The 5,777-nt window shown below is 38.3% G+C and overlaps 1 non-coding gene across 1 annotated transcript; it reads left to right on the plus strand.

Moving 5' to 3' along the window:
• Window positions 1–1,497: 1,497 nt before the first annotated feature.
• LOC130959131 (small nucleolar RNA R71) lies at window positions 1,498–1,605 on the plus strand. The gene has a single exon (XR_009078226.1). It is a non-coding gene; the product is annotated as a small nucleolar RNA R71 (small nucleolar RNA).
• The last annotated feature ends 4,172 nt before the right edge of the window (window positions 1,606–5,777 follow it).

Below are 5,777 nucleotides of genomic sequence, written 5' to 3' on the forward strand. Positions count from 1 at the left end.
CTTAAACACAAGGGATTCTTCATTCCTTGAATGATCAATTCTCATTTGTCGACATCAATCACAGCCTTTGATGTGGCTAGGAAGGGTCTGCCAACGATGATGGATTCATCCATGCACTTCCCAGTCTCTAGGACTATGAAATCAGCAGGGATGTAATGGTCTTCAACTTTCACCAAAACATCCTCTACAAGTATATAAGCTTGATTTCTTGAATTGTTTGCCATCTCTAGTGAGATTCTTGCAGCTTGCACCTCAAAGATCCCTAACTTTTTCATTACAGAGAGAGGCATAAGGTTTATGCTTGACCCTAGGTCACACAGAGCCTTCTTAAAGGTCATGGTGCCTATGGTACAAGGTATTAAGAACTTCCCAGGGTCCTGTCTCTTTTGAGGTAATTTCTGCCTAGACAAGTCATCCAGTTCTTTGGTGAGCAAAGGGGGTTCATCCTCCCAAGTCTCATTACCAAACAACTTGTCATTTAGCTTCATGATTGCTCCAAGGTATTTAGCAACTTGCTCTTCAATGACATCTTCATCCTCTTCAGAGGAAGAATATTCATCCGAGCTCATGAATGGCAGCAGTAAATTTAATGGAATCTCTATGGTCTCATTATGAGCCTCAGATTCCCATGGTTCCTCATTAGGGAACTCATTGGAGGCCAGTGGACGTCCATTGAGGTCTTCCTCAGTGGCGATCACTGCCTCTTCCTCCTCTCCAAGTTCGGCCATGTGGGTCATGTTAATGGCCTTGCATTCTCCTTTTGGATTCTCTTCTGTATTGCTTGAAAGAGTACTAGAAGGGAGTTCAGTAACTTTCTTACTCAGCTGACCCACTTGTGCCTCCAAGTTTCTAATGGAGGACCTTGTTTCAGTCATGAAACTTTTGAGTGGTTTTGATTAGATCAGAGACCATGGTTGCTAAGTTAGAGTGGCTCTGCTTAGAATTCTCTATCTGTTGCTGAGAAGATGATGGAAAAGGCTTGCCATTGCTAAACCTGTTTCTTCCACCATTATTGTTGTTGAAACCTTGTTGAGGTCTCTGTTGATCCTTCCATGAGAGATTTGGATGATTTCTCCATGAAGGATTATAGGTGTTTCCATAGGATTCTCCCATGTAATTCACCTCTTCCATTGAAGGGTTCTCAGGATCATAAGCTTCTTCTTCAGATGAAGCGTCCTTAGTACTGCCTGGTGCAGCTTGCATTCTAGACAGACTTTGAGAAATCATATTGACTTGCTGAGTCAATATTTTGTTCTGAGCTAGTATGGCATCCAGAGTATTAATCTTAAGAACTCCTTTCTTCTGATTCGTCCCATTGTTCACATGATTCCTTTCAAAAGTGTACATGAATTGGTTATTTGCAACCATTTCAATCAGTTCTTGAGCTTCTGCAGGCGTCTTCTTCAGATGAAGAGATCCTCCAGCAGAGCTATCCAATGACATCTTGGACAGCTCAGACAGACCATCATAGAAGATACCTATGATGCTCCATTCAGAAAGCATGTCAGAAGGACACTTTCTGATCAATTGTTTGTATCTTTCCCAAGCTTCATAGAGGGATTCACCTTCCTTCTGTCTGAAGGTTTGGACTTTCACTCTAAGCTTACTCAATTTTTGAGGTGGAAAGAACTTTGCCAAGAAGGCATTGACTAGCTTTTCCCAAGAGTTCAGGCTTTCTTTAGGTTGTGAGTCCAACCATATCCTAGCTCTGTCTCTTACAGCAAAAGGGAATAGCATAAGTCTGTAGACCTCAGGGTTAACCCCATTAGTCTTGACAGTGTCACAGATTTGCAAGAATTCAGCTAAAAACTAATGAGGATCTTCCAATGGAAGTCCATGGAACTTGTAATTCTATTGCATTAGAGAAACTAATTGAGGCTTAAGCTCAAAGTTGTTTGCTCCAATAGCAGGGATAGAGATGCTTCTCCCATAGAAGTTGGGAGTAGGTGTAGTAAAGTCACCCAGCACCTTCCTTGCATTGTTGGCATTGTTGTTATTTTTGGCTGCCATGGGTTCTTCTTCTTTGAAGATTTCTGTTAGGTCCTCTACAGAGAGTTGTGCTTTAGCTTCTCTTAGCTTCCGCTTCAAGGTCCTTTCAGGTTCAGGGTCAGCCTCAACAAGAATGCTTTTGTCTTTGCTCCTGCTCATATGAAAGAGAAGAGAACAAGAAAATATGGAATCCTCTATGTCACAGTATAGAGATTCCTTGAGATGTCAGAGGAAAAGAAGAATAGAAGGAGAAGGTAGAAGAATTCGAACTTATCAAGAGAGATAGGGTTCAAATTGTGCATTGAGGAGGAGTGTTAGTCCATAAAAAGAAGGATGTGAGAAGAGGGGAAGAAATTTTTGAAAATTAAGTAAAAGATTTTAAAATCATTTTGAAAATTACTAATTGATTTTCAAAAACTAAGAGTGGAAAAGAAATCAAGTGATTTTTGAAAAAGATTTTGAAATTAGAAATCAAAAAGATATGATTGAAAACTATTTTGAAAAAGATGTGATTAAGAAGATATGATTGAAAAGTTGTGGTTTTAAAAAGATGTGATTGAGAAGATATGATTTGAAAAACAATTTAAAAAGATTTGATTTTGAAAATTAATGACTTGGCTAACTGATGAGCGGATAATTTGTACGCTTTTTGGCATTGTTTTTAGTATATTTTTAGTATCTTTTAGTTAGTTTTTAGTATATTTTTATTAGTTTTTAGTTAAAATTCACTTTTCTGGACTTTACTATGAGTTTGTGTGTTTTTCTGTGATTTCAGGTATTTTCTGGCTGAAATTGAGGGATCTGAGCAAAAATCTGATCCAGAGACTCAAAAGGACTGCAGATGCTGTTGGATTCTGACCTCCCTGCACTCGAAGTGGATTTTCTGGAGCTACAGAAGCCTAATTGGCGCGCTCTCAACGGCTTTGGAAAGTAGACATCCTGGGCTTTCCAGCAATATATGATAGTCCATACTTTGCCCAAGATTTGATGGCCCAAACCGGCGTTCAAAGTCACCCTCAGGAATTCCAGCGTTAAACGCCGGAACTGGCACCTAAATGGGAGTTAAACGCCCAAACTGGCATAAAAGCTGGCGTTTAACTCCAAGAAGAGTCTCTACACGAAAATGCTTCATTGCTCAGCCCAAGCACACACCAAGTGGGCCCGGAAGTGGATTTTTATGTCATTTACTCATCTTTGTACACCCTAGGCTACTAGTTTTCTATAAGTAGGACCTTTTACTATTGTATTTTCATCTTGAGATCTTTGAATCTTTTGATCACTGGGAGGCTGGCCTCACGGCCATGCCTAGACCTTGTTCTTATGTATTTTCAACGGTGGAGTTTCTACACACCATAGATTAAGGTGTGGAGCTCTGCTGTACCTCGAGTATTAATGCAATTACCATTGTTCTTCTATTCAATTCCGCTTGTTCTTTGTCCAAGATATCACTTGTTCTTCAACTTGATGAATGTGATGATCCGTGACACTCATCACCATTCTCACCTATGAACAAGGTGACTGACAACCACTCTTGTTCTACAAGCATACGAGGCTCTAGTGTTTATCTCTTGGATTCCTGATACACGATGCATGGTTGATCGCCTGACAACCGAGTGCTCGCCTGACAAACGAGCCAGCCATTCCGTGAGATCAGAGTCTTCGTGGTATAGGCAAGAACTGATGGCGGCATTCAAGAGAATCCGGAAGGTCTAACCTTGTCTGTGGTATTCTGAGTAGGATTCAATGATTGAATGACTGTGACGTGCTTCAAACTCCTGAAGGCGGGGCGTTAGTGACAGACGCAAAAGAATCACTGGATTCTATTCCGACCTGATTGAGAACCGACAGATGGATAGCCGTGCCGTGACAGGGTGCGTTGAACATTTCCAATGAGAGGATGGGAGGTAGCCACTAACAACGGTGAAACCCTTGCATAAGCTTGCCATGGAAAGGAGTAAGAAGGATTGGATGAAGACAATAGGAAAGCAGAGAGACGGAAGGGAAGGCATCTTCATACGCTTATCTGAAGCTCTCACCAATGATATACATAAGTATCTCTATCTTTATCTTTATGCTTTATTCATCATCTATACCCATTTGAGTCTGCCTGACTGAGATTTACAAGGTGACCATAGCTTGCTTCATACCAACAATCTCCGTGGGATCGACCCTTACTCACGTAAGGTATTACTTGGACGACCCAGTGCACTTGCTGGTTAGTTGTGCAAAGTTGTGTAGTGAATCACAATTTCGCGCACAAGTTTTTGGCGCCGTTGCCGGGGATTGTTCGAGTATGGACAACTGACGGTTCATCTTGTTGCTTAGATTAGGTATTATTTTTCTTCAGAGTTCTTAAGAATGAATTCTAGTGTTTCAAGGTGATGTTCTTATCATCACCAAAGCTGATTGATCATCATCAATTTAGCTCTTGAATGCAATGTCCTGCTGAAGCTTAGCTAGCTATGTCTAATTCCTTTAGACTAAAGCTTTAGACTAACATTGCATGATTCCTGGAATTCTCATTAAGAATTTTGATACCTTTATTTTCTTCTTCCACTTAATTTTCGAAAAATCCAAAAAAATTTACAAAATCATAAAAACCAAAAATATTTCTTGTCTAAGTCTAGTGTCTCATTTTAAGTTTGGTGTCAATTGCATGTTTCTGTTCTTCTTGCTTTTTTCGAATTCATGCATTTGTCTTCATTAATCTTCAAGTTGTTCTTGATGATTTCCTTGTTTTGATCTTTGAATTATATTGACTTGAGTGTTTTGTTATTTCTCATGTGCATTCTCATTTGGTTAGTGTCAACAGTATACAAACTGCTAAGTTTGGCGTCTTGCATGCATTGTTATTTGATTTTAGTTGCATTTTGATTTTTCCTCATTATAAAAAAATCCAAAAATATTTTTAATTTGTGTCTTTTCAAGTCAATAATACAGAGAATTGAAGATTCAGAACATATTGCAGAGGAATTATACAGAAAAAGCTGGGCATTCAAAAATGCCCAGTGAAGAAGACAGACTGGCGTTTAAACGCCAGCCAGGGTGCCTGGTTGGGCGTTTAACGCCCAAAAGAGTATAGTTTTGGGCGTTAAACGCCAGAATGTGCACCATTCTGGGCGTTTAACGCCAGGATGGCACAAGGGGGAGGATTTTGTTTTCAAAATCAATTTTTTTTCAAGTTTTCAAAGTTTTTCAAAATCAAATCTTTTTCAAATCATATCTTTTCAATCAAATGTTTTCAAAATCAATTTCTTTCCTTTTTCAAAGATACTTACTAACAATTAATGATTTGATTGAACATCTCAAATTTGTTGCCTTTTCTGTTGAGAAAGGTTTAATGTTTGAATCATATCTTTTCTTGTTAGGCAAGTCATTAATTTTTAAAATCAAATCTTTTTAAAATTGTTTTCAAATCATATCTTCTCAATCACATCTTTTTAAAACCATAACTTTTCAATCATATCTTTTTAATCACATCTTTTAAAAACCAATCATATCTTCTCAACCACATCTTTTTCAAAATAGTTTTCAATCAAATCTTTTTAATTTCTAATTTCAAAATCTTTTTCAAAAATCACTTTACTTCTTTCCCACTTTTGTTTTCGAAAATCAATTAGTGTTTTTCAAAATCTTTTACTTAATTTTCGAAAATTACTTCCCTTCTTCTCACATCCTTCTATTTATGAACTAACTCTATTCCTTAATGCAAAATTTGAACTCCATCTTCTTTGATAAGTTCGAATTTTCTACTTCTTCCTTCTACTATTCTGTTCTTCTGACACCTC

Source organism: Arachis stenosperma, chromosome 10, assembly GCF_014773155.1.
Source record: "Arachis stenosperma cultivar V10309 chromosome 10, arast.V10309.gnm1.PFL2, whole genome shotgun sequence".
NCBI classification, from domain to species: domain Eukaryota; kingdom Viridiplantae; phylum Streptophyta; class Magnoliopsida; order Fabales; family Fabaceae; genus Arachis; species Arachis stenosperma.